This window comes from Sapajus apella, unplaced genomic scaffold (assembly GCF_009761245.1).
Source record: "Sapajus apella isolate SASKATOON/1434 unplaced genomic scaffold, GSC_monkey_1.0 scaffold58, whole genome shotgun sequence".
Lineage (NCBI taxonomy): Eukaryota > Metazoa > Chordata > Mammalia > Primates > Cebidae > Sapajus > Sapajus apella.
The window spans coordinates 1819309-1835495 of NW_022436998.1; the positions used below are offsets into that span (position 1 = coordinate 1819309).

The window sequence follows — 16187 nt, forward strand, 5'->3', positions numbered from 1 at the left end:
GGCTTACAGTCCTGGTAGTCCACGAAATGGCCCCCTATACTAGGACCAAACCACTGGCCATCCTCCACTCCACCACAGTTATGAATATGCAAGCCCCCACGTGCCAAAGATTTCAACATGAGTCCAATGGTTTCAGCAGCACCCATCACTTTTCCTACCAGTTCTTACACAGTGAATACTCAAAAGCAAGTGTGGCTTCACAGGGTGGAAAGGGGCAAGCTAAACAATTGCTAAGTACACCTATTATGGTGATTGAACTATCCACAGCATTTCAAAACCTCAACTGCTAAACAATTAAGCCACAGCCTTATCTGAAACTTTCTAATGAGCTGAGTTAAAGCTAGGTTTCACTTAGCCAATAAAAAATAAATAAATAAAATAAAAGATGGTCATTCATTTTCGGTCATGACCCCAGAGGTTAATATGGGATAGCACAGTGGTCAAGAGAACAGACTCTGGAGACAGCCCACTTTGTCTGGCTCCTGATGCTGGCACTTCCTTGCTGTGACTTTATGCAAGTCACTTGACCTTTCGTTGCCTCAGTTTTCCCATCTTCAAAATGGGCATAATCATGGACGTCCATGCTCCCTAATCCAAATTCTGAACAGCCAACTGTGATTCAGAAGCTTTATGGATTTTGTAATGGTAAAAGTGCATATGCCATCTATTATATAACACCTCCAATGGGATCTGCAGCAAATAAAACATGCCAGTAATTTCTGAAGAAAAGATGTATGAGTAGTTCTCACCAAGTGAGAAAAATAAAGACTGTCGTAACCTCACATCAGTTCAGACCAAGTTTTGTAGCCAAATTTATGAAAACCATAGTTTTCAGAGCTTTTTTGATCTTGGAAATACAGGTAAGGGATAAGATCTCTCATACTGACTGCCTAATATATAAAAATTAAATGAGTTGATATAAAGTTCTTGGAGTGGTGCCCGGCATTTGTAAGCACAATAGTGTTACCAACAACAACTTCTATTATTTTCATGTAAAATTTGGAAACTTTTAAGTTATGACTAAATTTCATTTGGAAACCAGTACACTTTGGAGATTAATAGGTATTACCCTTTGAAACAATCCTCTAGGGAAGGATTTTCTGAGATGATGAAAATGTTCTATATCTCCACTGTCCAATACAGTAGCCACTAGCTGCATGTAGCTATCAAGCACTTGAAATATGGCTGGTTAATTTCATTTAACTAATTTCAATTCAAATGTAACTAGCCATAGGTGGCTAGTGACTACCATATTGGACAGTACAGCCTCAGAGGGCTTGGTTCCCAATCTGGCCCATGAAAATCTATTTAAGCCATAACACAGCTGAATTACAGCCTCAGTAAAAACTCTGCATTCCACATCCAGGGAGCAGAGAGGAACACATGATGCTAGAGAGAGCTCTGCCCCACTTTGTAGGCCATGTGGTTGGCCTATAACAAAACGCATCTTTGATATCTTCTTCCTCTTTCTTCACTCCCTATGCCTCCATCTCCAACTCTCCTCTTTGGGTCTTATATAACTAAATCACAAGCTTCCCTAAAAGAACCTTCCAGCCCTTCTCTAGAAGTACCATGCTCCCAATCACCTGCCTTCCCTCCCCTCAACCAAACCCCTACTTGCTCAATGCCACAGATCTCCACTGGACGTTGGAAGGAAAGCAACTTCAGCAAACAAATTCACACTCTTAGCCGCTTCTACTTTTTTTGGCTTTTTCTCTGCTTCTCCTTCTGAACCCAGAAGCTCTGAGTATTTTGTTGTTGTTCCACCGCAGAAGTAGTTCCAGCAGAGAGAGAAGGAGTTAGGACTAAAGCAACTGTCCTGTATAGGCACCTGTCAGCCAGGTGTGTAAAATCCACACACACACACGTGCAGCACAGCCTCACCCTGTGCAAATCCCTCCTCTTGCCAAGGCATGGGAAACATCCCCTTCTCTCTACTTTAGAAAGCACTTCCACCATGCATGGTATTTTTTCAATCTTCTGTTATTCATTTAGAAAGTTACAGGTACAAATTGCACATCAAAGAATTTTTTTAAAGTATACAATGAAAGCCCAGAGAAGAACGTGACTAAGAACGGTTGTAAATAGAAAAAGAAAACCAACCACCTTCAGTGGAATCTAGCTTCTAACCCACTGGAGTATGGAATGTTTAATGACAGGTCAAACTTGGAATACATCCCAGGAGTTTATGTTACTAGGAGGACTCGAAGAATGTCCCTCCAGTTCAATCTCACCTCTTACCTGGCCCCAAGGCATGAACCAGAGATGATTATTAGACATGGCTCCTGGGTATAAAAGGAATTTCCCCTATGGGGTATAAATAAAGGATCGTATTAATGGTAAACATTACACACTCCTCTAGCTCCTTTCAATTATATTATCTCCTTCTCCAAAGTAGATATTTATTTTGTAAAACCAAAGTCTTAAGATTTAATACTGGCCCACAATTATTTCTAGAGAGCCTTCTAGGTGCAAGCATTGCGCCATGAAAGCCACAGCAAATGCCTTCAGTAGAGAAAATGAGACATCTACATAAATCTCTCAGAAGGTAGAGAGCAGAAAGGACCCTGGAGAAGAAATGCCGCAGGAATCACAGCCATGGGAGGTTGGCTGTTTCAGGCTGGGTTATCAGGAAAAGCTTCCCAACACCAGCAAAACACAGTTTGAAGGACCGTTAGGCTTTAGAGTGGTGGATGTAGGGGAGGATGTGCCACGAGATGGTCTAGATGACGACACCATCAGACATTCTTAGAAAAGTATTCATGAAGACATAGATGCATACAATAACCTAGAGATAGTCCACCTCTCTCCTCAATGACAACTAAGCACCTGTACAAGCATCTATGGGGTCACCTGCTTCCACCTCCCAAGTCAGGCTCTCAAAACTTCTCCCTAGTGGGGTCCAGCATTCTTGGCCTCAGTAGTGCCCATTCTATGGCAGTGACCCCACCCTACCTAGACGCAGGGTACAAGAAACATGAAAACACACCAATCCTGCAGAGATCTAAATGACCTATAGGCAAATTTTGCATAATGTAACTGAAATTGACCTTAGTGCAAATAAAACTTTTCGAAGAAGTGAATCCTACTTAACATGTATTAAGGGAATTCACTATTTAAAACGACATTGATTAATCACTAAATGAGTCTTACATGGAATAATTGGTTGAGTCAGCTGAACTAAGTGTCTCACGGCTTAAATACAGAACAAGGGGGCAAACGCTCCCACAAATGTACCGCTGTGCACCTAACATTCGCCACGACAGAGGACTTCTTGCTCTGCTGTAGTTACTACTGCAGCATGAAAGGACTTGAAGGAAAAGCTAGTTAGTCTTCTAGTTACCAGTTAGAATGGGACCAGGTCCAATATTGTATTTTCTAGGACTCGATGTACACAAATCTCTCCAGGAACAATCTCTTGAGCACTTTCCTTGAAATACTGTTGCTAAGTACCGCCACAAAAAGAGCTTATGTTTTTCTTTGTACTGGCCACTTCCACACCGTACTCACAACCCGAAAGGGCGACCTGAGGTAGACTCCTGGAGTGAAGGCACTGGCAGGATGTCCTCCAGCCCCTGCGAGGGCGGCCTGCTTGCCCCGGGGGACCTCCCGCCTCGGGTCCCCCTCACTCTGATCCGCCAGGTACGCGGAGTCGGGCTGCTCCCTTCGGCGGGTCGACTGCCTTGGGAGAGAACCAGCCCATCCTTCCCCTTCTCCAGTCCTCAGCAACCGAGCTACAGAGTCGCCTCCTCACCTCTTCGCTTCTGGCGAGTCTCGCCGGCGCCCCCAAGCGCAGCGTCCCTCTGGGACCCGCCGATCGCGCGCCTGTCGCTGGCGACGTCGGATGTCCCCACTACTGTGTGTCAGCTGCAGAGCCGATGTCCAGGAACGCACAGGAACCAGGCAAGTGCCCGGGAGGCAGAGCCCGGGAGGCAGAGCCCGGGCGCGCCGCCGCCGCCGCTCCCGCCGCGCGAGCCCGCCGCCCGCCGGGTTGCCCGCGTTGCCCAGCGTTACCGTGTGCACCCGCGCGGTCCCCAGTCCGCGCCCGCCGAGCTGTACACGCTGCCGGGTCGGCGGCGGCTGCGCGGGCGGCAGCAGGGCCCCCGCCCTGGGCCGGGCTTTCCCAGAACTCGCCCGCCCCGGTGAGAGGCCGCTAGCGCCGCCGCGGGCTGCCGGGCGGCTGGGGGAGCGGCCTGTGCCGGACCCGCCCTCGGCTCCCGCCGCACGGGGAAGGCGGGCGCGGAGCGAGGACCCGGCGGCCGCCCCTGTGCTGGCTGCTGGCTGCTGGCCGCGCGACCCCTTCCCAGACCCCTGGCTCTGGCCCCTAGGAGCCATCCTTTCCGCGGGAGCCGGAGACAGCGCTAACTGGCCGCCTGGCTCCGGGAAGGGCGGGAACTCTGCACACCTCAGGCGGCGGGAATTTACTCTCCCACTACCCCAGGGGACCATCCCTGCTTGTCAGATAGGGAAACTGAGGCTCGCAGCAGATAAACGACATGATCAAAGTCTCTGGAGTAGATGGCAGCTCCAAGTTTGGAATCCGTTCTGTCACTCGTTCACTTAATTCGTATTCATTGAGCCCCATCAATGTGCCCAGCGTTGTGCCAGGCTCCAGAAATACTCCTTTTGCCGGTAATGGTGGCCATCCAGGCCTGCGAACTCCAAATCCAGTACTCTTTCATTGCTCAAGCAAACCTGAAGGTCTTCACAGCTAGAAACCACAGGCTCTGCACAGAGCTTCCTTAGCTACTGGAGCGGTGTTTATAAGTCTTAGAAGAACCAAGGATCTGGAGAAAAATCAAATCCTCCTCCTCCTCCCTTTCCCCTTAAACCTGTGCCTCCTCCCTCTACCTGTTCTAACGGAAGACCCTTCCCTAGGTCTGACCTCTTCTCCTACATCCGATCAGGATACATTCCTGTGGCCCATATCACCTCCCACTGTCCTCTCTCTCCCTTGGAGCAAATCAGTCCTTCAAACCACCACTATATTATTCTTCCTCTTTTACAACTTTATGCAGAAATCTTTTTAAAATTATTTTATTTTTAATAAGAGACGTGATTTCACTGTGTTAGCCAGGATGGTCTTGATTTCCTGACCTCGTGATACACCCGCCTCGGCCTCCCAAAGTGCTGGGATTACAGGCGTGAGCCACCGCACCCAACAATCTAAGCAGAAACCTTCAATGGCTCCCCATTGCCCTCCAAACTAACTCCCCATGGCTGTAGTAACCCAGCAAGCCCTGGTTAATTAGGACCACCCAACAGAACGTCTCTCCCACTCCAGCTCTGTACCTAAACTTAGTCTGAGCCTTCTACCTGGAGCATCACCACCTCCTCCCACACACTTAACTCTTAAAAGTGATCTCCCCTTCTTGGAGCCTCCAGAACACAGGAGAGATTGGAGCAAGAATGCACAGGAGGCCCAAAGAATCCTTCTGTTAAGAAAAATCTGCCAGCATGGTCCTTAAACTGTCTTGCAGTTTTCTCACGACTAGGACTTTAATGAAAACTAACATGACTGCCTCCCTGGAGAGCTAGTTTCAGAAAGGTCTCTGCAGAGGACTCTAAAGAAATTCTTTGTTCTTTGAGATCTTGGGATTTTAGCACTAGGATCATGAGAAGTGGTAATTTACTCAATCCCTGAGGCTACACTATCCTGAACAAGTAAATAAAGGGCTGAGGAAAGAGGTAGCATCACTGACAATAAACAAGGTAGGCCATTTATTTAATATACAGTATTATATTATGGTTTTATAATTCATTTAATGACCAAGTAATATCAAACATCATCCATCACCTGGCACCCCCAAAGACTTTTTTTTTTTTAATTTGGCACGTGGGAATAGATTGCTACAAACTGGTAGATGCACAAGCGGTTAACACTGAATCCTCCAAATGAGTGACTGCATGATTAGTAAGTAGGGCAAATCTAGGTCTGTTGTGCAGGAAAGTTATTCGAGTGTGGTAATCAATGTGGCCCCACCCCTAGAAAGGGGCACCATCCTCAAATCTTTGCAAAGAGAGCAGGTCCAGATCAGTGTCCTCTGCTCGCCCCATGGCTCCCTCTCTAATTGAGACTGGAGGGAAGTCATGTCCCCGAGGCTGCCTCACTGCATTGGAATGTCTGAGCTAACAGTACTTCCAGCGGGTTCACTGCTCCTCTGAACAGCACTGCCCAGACTTTCTGGAGATTTTAATTCACTCCCCAACCTCACCAACAGTTGCACACAAGGTGCCTTTTTTACACCCTGCTCTCTGTTCAATGAAACACACAAACCATCTCAGGGGAACAATGGCTCCATTCAAGACTTTTTCAAAAGTGCACCATATAACCTCCCCTCTGTGGGCTGCTGCCAGCCATTATCTAGAGGAAAAAAGACTGTCAGATAAAGCGCCTGAGACTTGGGAGAGCACTGGATAATTTCCATGGAAAACTCAGCTTCAGTAAACTAAGTTATGCATCTCTTTATACAAGACAATTTTGCATAGACAACAACAGCCCCCAAGAAACGATGTTGTGGAGACTTTATTTCAATAAAGTGCATCTATGTTTGAAATTTCAGAAGAAAGCACACATGTCTTTTGAGCTTATTACATCACATAATGGTTTCCAGTCAATGGAAATTGATTTAAATACGTGATAAACATTGAGACTAGGGAATTTAAGTAGTAAAATTATTTTAAGAAATGGAACCATCTCCCCTCTTCCTTTCTGCCTCCCCTATCCTGTAATTTTCAGAAAGGCGGTGGGGGCAGTGGTCTCTGACTTCATGGTGGTGGCTGCCAACAGGAGGCCCCACACCCTCTACTGCACATATTACAGAAGAAGGATTGGCACTTTGCCACACTCAACAAGCCAGACATCAGTTAACCCATTCATAAACAAACCCTTAGGTTGGGAACTGAGTAGTCAGTATGGGCACCATTGACTAATGCATTGATCTTTGTTAAACAGCTGCTGATCATCAAACAGAGGAATTTGCCAACAGACATCTGGGTAGCACAAAGGCCAAGGAAGGAGTGAAGGAACAAGCCAGCACTTAGCGTTTCCAGTTGCCATTTCCTCCCTTTCGAAGTCACTGCATCAAACTACCAGGCTTACTAGCTGTCTGCATACAGGCTAGTGAGTTCAGACAGTAAGCAGAGAGCCAAAAACACGCTTCCTAGAGTTGCCTTGTATGTGAAGTTAGATGTACTAAGGCAGTTTGAGGTTAATGAAAAACAACTGGCTTGTTAAAGCAGTAGGTATCTCTACCTGTATGATATGGTTAGGAGTGAGGGTCCCCAGGGAACAGTAAGTAAAGCAGAGAAAGATGATCCTAAACATTCTCTCTCAGCACAGCCGGTGTTAGGGGAACAGACTTTGGTGTGGGATCACTTGAGTTGGACGCTCAGATCCACCCCCCAGGTGTGAGCCCTCAAACCGTTTATTTACCTCTCTGTGCCTTATTTTCCTCTAGGTAAATTGTACCTACATGATATGGTTTGGCTGTGTCCCCATCCAAATCTCGAATTGTAGCTCCCATCATTCCCACATGTTGTGGGAGAAACCCGGTGGGAGGTAATTGAATCATAAGGATGGACGGGCCTTTCTTGTGCTGTTCTCGTGGTAGTGAATAAGTCTCACAAGATCTGATGGTTTTATAAAAGGGAGTTTTCCTGCACATGTCCTCCCTCTTGCCTGCTGCCATGTAAGCTGTGACTCTGTTCCTCTTTGCCTTCTGCCATGATTGTGAGGCCTCCCCAGCCATGTGGAACTGTGATTCCATTAAGTCTCTTTTTCTTTATAAATCACTCAGTCTTGGGTATGCCTTTATTGGCAGTTTGAGAACAGACTAATACAGTACCCCTCAGGGTAATTGTGAGGATTAAATGAGCCAGTGTATATGGGACACCTAAAACGTATAAAGGTTTATTACTTAAATAAATAAAACTCAGATCTTTATTTTCATTTAGACTCATGGTATTTAAAGGCCATAAACTTCTTTGGATATTCCAAAAATCTTGTCAGTCTTTTGACATAAAGTTTTTTTCTCCTTGAAACATTCAGGAATCTCATTGTAATACCTGGTTCAGAGTTGCTATCAGCAAAGATTGGGACTAGCTCAAATTGTTTCAAAGAGGCATAATGAAAAATTATAAAAGCACTTTTTTTAAAATTATACTTTAAGTTCTGGGGTACAAATACAGAATGTGCAGGTTTGTTACATAGGTATACAAGAGAAGCACAATTTTTAAGAAAAGTTTTAGCTACACTGGAATTCCAAAGCACAGACATTAGAAACTTCTTTTTTTTCTTTTCGAGGTAAGGTCTTGCTCTGTCACCCAAACTACAGTGCAGTAGTATGATTATAGCTCACTGTAACCTAGAGCTCCTGGTCTCAAGCGATCCTCCCTCCTCAGCCTCCTGAGTAGCTAGGACCACAGGCAAGCACAACCATGCCCAGCTAATAAAAAACAAAAACAAACAAACAAACAAAAAAAAAACCACTTTTTTTTTTTTTGTAGAGATGATGTCTTGCTATGTTGCCCAGGCTGGTTTTGAACTCTTGGCCTCAAGTGTGGAGACTTTTAAATGTAGTTTACAAGGTTTTGTGTTGTTCTTAGTGGCCAAAATGCACAGTTTATTTAAAGAAACAGAAGAGAAGATAGAATATATATATTTTAAATAGATGCAGCTATATTTCCAGTCCCACATCCTCTTCTAGAACCTTGCCACTGATAACAGGTGAAGTCTGATTTCCCTTCTCAAATATGGGCAGCCCCTTAACTAATAGAATGAGGTAGAAGTGATGCTGTATGTCTAGAGTACCTACCTCATGGAAGTTGAAACAGCTTTTGTTTGCCTATCTTGCTCCAGAACTCTCACCCAAGAACCCAGATGCCATGTTGTAAGGAAGCCCAGACCACCTACAGAGGCATGTATGATCCCAGCTGACAGCCAGCATCAGCCTTGGACATGTGGGTGAATATACCTTCAAGGGTTTCTAGTCACTAACCTTCAAGCCGTCCCAGCAATAGTAAGTATAGCAGATCAAAGCTGTCCCTGCCAAGCCCTGCCAAAATTGCTGGGTTTTGAGTCAAATAAATGGTCAGTCTTTTAGGCCGTAAGTTTTGGGATAGTTCCTTACATAGCTTCCATAACTGGAACAAAAGGAATGAATGTTGCGAGGTAGGTAGAGTTAGTTGAGCTCTTGAAAGTTTTCTTCTGCTTGCCTGTATTTTCACAATGAAATGGTAAACAAAGTCATCAGGTGAGACTGAGAATGGGGTAGGATATGCAGAAAGTTTAAGAGAAAAGGTATGAAGTAATCATCTAGGAAAGTGAGAGAGCAAATGGGAGAGGGAAATTCAATGCCAGGTATTAAATGCTTACCAGCATGCAGCGAGCCCAGTCACAATGACTGTACATTTTTCTTCAGCCAGGTTTAGCTCCACAGGAGAAGAAAAAATGGAGAGTTGGATTTAAGTGGGGTTGTTAACAAAGCAAGAAAGGGTCAAGGGCATAGGAAACATGCAAGGGGCTGTTTATAATGATTGACAATAACGTTAAACCAGGAAAGGAAGAAAGTGAAGATATGAGGATGATTAGAATCCTCATAGCTGAAGGTGAGGTTTACAGTGCACTGTGCTAAGTGTTTTGTGCAATATATGGTATTTACCTTCACAAAAACCTATGAGTAGACACTTTTATCATTTCAATTTTAAAGATAAGGAAATCAGAAGCTCAGAAAGGTTAAGTAACTTGCCCAAGTTTACACAGATACCTAGATTTGAACTTAATCTGGTTCTAGAGCCGTCCTCTTACCCCAGCCTTCCCTGGACATCTGAAATAGCTTCTTCCACACTGAGTTCACCTTGCTGACCCCCAACACCACATTATTCTTCTACAGGGAAAGCTAGTTACTAAGGTAGAAAGAGGAAGGGCTGCCTGGTTCCTGCTGCCCTACTGCCACTTTTCCCATGGCTTTCCCAAGAGAGTCCTTCTGCTTTCAAAACATATGACACTTGCATATTCCCCTTTCTTCCTGTCTTCACTGAAGACTTACCAATGTCCTAGCTCTTAGCTTCCTCTCCAGGCTATTTCTGGCATCATTCTGAAGGAGTTCCACCTCCTTGCCCCCTTCCATATTGAGAACATGTGGTGTCTTCCATGAGGCAAGGACTTGTGCACACTGTAACTCAGCCTGGAAAACCGCACCTGCAAAATGATAGCTTCTCAGTCAATCCAGGAACCTCTTGCCTCAGAGCTCTTATTTCTATTCAAACTCTCTTCCAAGTTTCATGGACATTTACAAAAGTGAGTTCAGAAAATCTCAAACAATTCCAGGAAATATACAGGCCATATGCTCTGACTAAAATGCAAGAAAACTAGAAATTAATACTAAACATTTTAAACCAAAAAGTATCAACTGCTCAAAAATTAACACACATTCTCTTAAATAATTATTGGATCACAAAGGAAACCCAAATTATAATTAGAGGTTTTTTGGAACATAACAAAATGAAAATATTGCATAATCCAAATTAATGAAATATAGTCAAATAGTAATCAACAGCAAATGTGCATCTTAAAGTTTTTTATTATTAAACAAGAAAATGAGAATATATAAACTGAAAATTTAAATTAAAAAACACCAAAACAATTCTAAGAAAAAATAAAACGAAAATAGTAAAGATAAAAGCCTTAACCAACTAGAAGATAAATCCAGTAGCTGGTTCTTTGAAAAACATAAAATTCTTCTTTTTGTTGCTGGCAGGGGCAAGGAGGAGGATGCGGAGTGGTGTAGGGATTAAAAAAGAATAACACTTCTAGAATACACAACTAAAAATAAGAACACTAGCAAAATTATCAAAGAAAAAGAGAGTTCTGCATAGATATGTAACACTTTTAATTATAAAAGAATGCTAAAATAAATCTAAGCTAATGAAGTTTTAAAATCTGGGTGAATAGATTTTTTATCTGAGATTTTTTATCACAATTGATCCAAGAAATAGAAAAATATGTATTTTCTTTTGAACACTATTGCTGGGTTTGAAGAATTTTTTACAATTTTGTTTTTCCAAGTTATTGGCCATGAACTACATTTGCCCCGCCTCCTTTGCAGCTAAGACAGTGACGGTTCACCCAGCACCATCAGCCAGGCATACCTGTGTGAGATTTAAATTCAGAACTGAACAATTTCAACTTGTAACTGCTGCTAAACAGAGTGTATATTCAGGGCAATTTGAGTTTATGCTCCCCAGTAGCAGTCCTCAAACTTTTAGCCCAAATATATATATATATATATATATATTCTCTCTCTCTGCCTCTCTCTCTACACACACACACACACACACACGCGCGCACACACACACACACACACACACACACGTTTTTTTTTGAGACGGAGTCTTGTTCTGTTTCCCATCCTAGAGTGCAGTAGCCTAGGCTTGGCTCACCGCAACCTCTGCCTCCCAGGTTCAAGCAATTCTCTTGCCTCAGCCTCCTGAGTAGCTGGGATTATAGGTGCCTGCTATCAGCTGCTAATTTTTTGTATTTCTGTTTAGTAGAGATGGGGTTTCACCATGTTGGCCAGGTTGGTCTCAAACTCCTGACCTCAAGTGATCCACCCCCCTCGGCCTCCCAAAGTGCTGCGATTATAGGCATGAGCCACTGCCCCCAGCCTCTCTCTCTCTCTCTCTCTCTCTCTCTCTCTCTCTCTATATATATATATATATATATATATATATATATACATAGAGGGATATATATATTTAAAGAAGTGAACAATTAGAAGAAGGAGGCTCTGTACAAAATACATTTTGCTGTCGAGAATGACAGCAGAGACACTCATGAGCTTTTGAGAGCAACCAAAAAGTTGGATTTTTGGTGCCAAGTTGGCTTCAGGATTGGTAGCAGGAGACTCCAGAAGAAAGAGCTCCTGGCAACAGTACTAAAATACACTTCCAGTGTCTAGGACACAGCTTGAGGAATTGTTCTTGGAAGCCTATCTCCAAGCTACTCAAATTCCTTTGGGAAATTGCTTTCCACCCTAAATTAGTTTCTGTTGTTTGCAACTAGGAACACTGACTGGCCCAATAATCAGTGAAATAAATGGAAATATTTAACTCATTAATTAAATATTTACTGAGTGACTTTTAGGGCATAAATTATGCAAGATACTAGGAAAACGGCAGTAATGAGTACTGACGTGATCTAATGAAGTATTTATCAAAGAATCCTCACCAAAGAAAGTTCTAGTGTGCTGTACCTGAAGTATTTTCCCCCAATACTAGTTCGACAATATACAGGAACTCTCTGGCCAAATAAATTTGAATATGCTGGAGTTTTATAAGGCACGATGACATAACTAAGAGAAGTTCCAGAGTAAGTCATTATTTAACTTCATTTAATTCAGAAATTCCCTAATTTATAAAGCATTGCACAGAACTCTTGTGAAATGCTGCCCACGAGCCCAATAATTTTACACTTGGTTCTTCCACACTTTCAATTGACATAAATAAAATGCTTATAAAATATTTTCCCAAAGAAAAAAATATATTTCAAAATTCTTTTTTTTTTTTGCTTCACCCAGAGTATTTGTTTAATGTACGTGTTGAATGAATCAATGCATTTGTAAGAATGGTAGAATTAAACCAAATTCTTTCCAGATAAGCTAAAAACTTTTATATACAAATGAATCTCATCTTCCTTTGAATGTGTATTACATATGATGTTCATTCCAAAACATAAATAAGTATATCGACATTTACATACACATATATTACAAATACGTATCTATAAGTTGGATATACAGTAGATACAAACAATTTCCCTTGGCACCTGAGGAAACAGCTGCAACAAAGGTGTTATTCAGAAATTCAGTTGATATTTCTGCTCCCCAATTCTGTTTCACATGAGTATTTTATTTTATTTTTTATTGTACTTTAGGTTCTGGGGTACATGTGCAGATCATGCAGGATTGTTGCATAGGTACACACATGGCAATGTGGTTTGCTGCCTCCATCCCCCCGTCACCTACATCTGGCATTTCTCCCCATGTTATCCCTCCCTGACCTCCCCCTCGCCACTATCCCTCCCTTGGCCCCCCCCCCCAACAGACCCCAGTGTGTGATGCTCAAAATTCTTTTAAGAAGTGACATAAACCTGATTCCGGAAATTATTTATAGCAAATATAGCACAAAAACACTACCATAAATCCTTATCACTTATGAGTCTAAACACAAAAATCCTATAGTATAATCAAGCCAAATTCAGTAACATACTGCAAAATCATCTACTCTGATCAATTAAGATATACCACGTTTTAAAGATAATTGAATATTAGCTAATTTATTAATAAAAGAATTATTACCAATAAATAAAAAAATCAAATTATCAAATAACTGAAAGACATTTCATAAAATTAAATGTCACTTTCTTCCTGATTTTAAAAGCCTTTAAAAAACAAATAATAGACATGCATGCTCTTAATAAAATTACAAATAATAGTACGAACCTATTAAAATTAATGACAGACAAAAATGCCCAATTATAACTATTATTCAATATAGTCTGGATGTTTTATTCAATATAGTAAGACACAAAGCAGAAAACAGAAATATACCTCCTGAAAAAGGGGGAAATAAAATTATAATTACATGCAGAAAATGTGATTATGCACCTAGATAATCCAAGACAGTTATCTAAAAAAACTACTCAGAATCAAGGAGAGCTTGGTAGAGAGCCTAGTACAGATAAATATTCAAATATCAACAGCTTTTCTACACAACACTGCTACCTACTTAGCAATATATTGGGATGATTCAACCGAAACACTAAAACATATAAGCAATGGTACAACAGAAATTTTAAATGGAAATTAGGAATAATCATAACGATATATATACTTGTGTGTATATATAATTAATTTGGAGAAATTAGGAAGATTTGAATAAATACAGAGAGATACAATATTCTTTATTTTTCCCATTTATTTTATTGCATTTTAGGTTTTGGGGTACATGTGAAGAACATGCAAAATTGTTGCATAGGTACACATGTGGCAGTGTGATTTGCTGCCTTCCTCCCCATCACCTACATCTGGCATTTCTCCCCTTGCTATCTCTCCCCAGCTCCCCACCTCCCACCGTCCCTCCCCTATTTGCCCCCAACTACAATATTCTTTCATGGAAAGACCTAAAATTAAAAATGCCAGTTTCTATTAAATTAATATCTAACATTCAACAAAATCCCAAAGGGATTTTTAAAAACTCACCAGAAAATGCAAGTTAGTTTGCTGAAACTAAGGTGATTATACTGAATTTCATTAAAATGAATCTATTTTTGCTTTTGTTAACAAATTCCCATATTAAGCATTTTTTAAAACGTGACTGAAAAAATTTTTTAAACTTAAAAAATAAATGATTAGTTAAAACAATGTTATAAAAGAAGGACAATAAGGTGGGCACAGAGGTAACATCTCATTACCACCAGTGACTGTCCACTGGAAGAGCCCATGTGGTGGCAGTGAGTGTCCAGTGGAGAAATGCCAGCAGCCCATTCTGAGGTGACTGTGCCTGTCATGTGAGTTTGGCTGTACCTTGCCTCTCTTGCTTTCAGACATTTTCTGAACCTGGTTCTCCAGGCTTCCCACTGATTCTGATATGATATGTTTGTTCATTTCCACTTAAGCTAACTAGAGTTGGTTTTTGTTGTTTGCAATCAAGAAGTCTGATTTGAGCAACTTGGAAAAGAAAAAACACATTTCTAAATAATTCATAGGTTAAAGAAAAAAATTATATAGAAACTCAAATATTAAGAACTCAAGGACAATTTTTTAAAAACATAATAAACTACATACCAAAAGATGATGCTTGTAACTGAAGCAATACTGGAGGGAAATTTATAATTGTCAAATACCTTTATTAGAAAAGAAGAAAGGTTTATAATAAATTGCTTAAGCATTCAATACAAGAAACTAGTCAGAGAACAACAGAGTAAACACCAAAGAGGAAATAATTTGTGTAAAAGAAATTGTTTAAATAGAAAACAAAAACCCCAGACTGGATTTAAAACAAAAATGGATAAACGAAGCAAACTTCTAGCCAAACTAATTAAGACAAAAGAAATGAAGACACAAATACATAATGCAGGAATAGGAATAACGTTTATATTTATTGAAAGGTTACTTGGTGCCACGTTCTAAGTACCTGACATAAATTCACTCATTTGATTCTCATAACGAACCTATGAAATAAATACTGTTATAATTGCTATTTACACAATAGGAAACTGGAGCACAGAAGGAGTATTTAGTTGGTCCAAATTTCATGACCAGTTGTACTAGAACCCAGCCTTCCTGACTCCAGAGTCCCTATTCTTCACCCTTATGCTAATGAAGGTAAACGTAACAAGAGTTACAGTAGAGAGTTAAAGATCACATCAGAACACTAGAAATGCTATACTGTTGATCTTTAAAAGAGATGAAATAGACAATTTTAATTTGATTTTTGTTTTTTCTTTTTTTTTTTTTTAAGACGGGGTTTCACCTTGTTGGTCAGGCTGGTCTTGAACTCCCGACCTCAGGTGATCCGCCTGCCTTGGCCTCCAAAGTGCTTGGATTACAGGCGCGAGCCACCGCGCCCGGCCGATTTTTTTTTTTTTTTCTTTTAAACAAATTTAGTTAATAGCTACTACTGGCAGTGTGAGTCCTCCAAGTTTGTTCTTCTGTTTCAAAATTATTTTAGCTAATCTGGGTCCTTGTATTTCCATCTGAATTTTAGGATCTGTTTGTCAGCTTCTGCAAAGAAAAAAAAAAAAAAAAAGGCAGCTGGGATTTTGATAGGGATTGTGTGGAATCTGTAAGTCAATTAGAATCACTTTGTAGATCAAGGAACATGGGAAAAATTTCAAAAGATTTAAAAAGTGAGTTTCTCCCTCATTATCCTTTACTGTTCACTTCTCTGATCCAGACACAACCACTTGGGTATCCTTTCAGGATTGTTACATGCATATTCAAGAATCTGGTACCTTCTCACTTTTAAAAACGTGTTGATCACCTGTATGTTACATGTTATGTTATATGTTTTATATTATATGTTGTGCTCCGTTATGTAGCCATGCCATTATTTACTTATCCAGCCCTTTGTTAATAGACATCTAAGTTGTTTCCAACCTTTCCCTATTACAAAAAAGGTTGCAA

General features: G+C 41.3%; 1 protein-coding gene across 2 annotated transcripts in view; it reads right to left on the minus strand.

Moving 5' to 3' along the window:
* PLCE1 (phospholipase C epsilon 1) overlaps positions 1 to 4010 on the minus strand; it is a 334637-nt gene extending 330627 nt beyond the window's left edge. The window contains exon 1 of one of the 2 annotated variants that reach the window (XM_032245666.1): positions 3755 to 4010. The gene's annotated coding sequence lies outside the window, so the exon portion shown is untranslated. The remainder of the gene's footprint in view (positions 1 to 3754) is intronic. The other variant, XM_032245665.1, reaches the window with a different exon arrangement.
* Positions 4011 to 16187: the final 12177 nt, after the last annotated feature.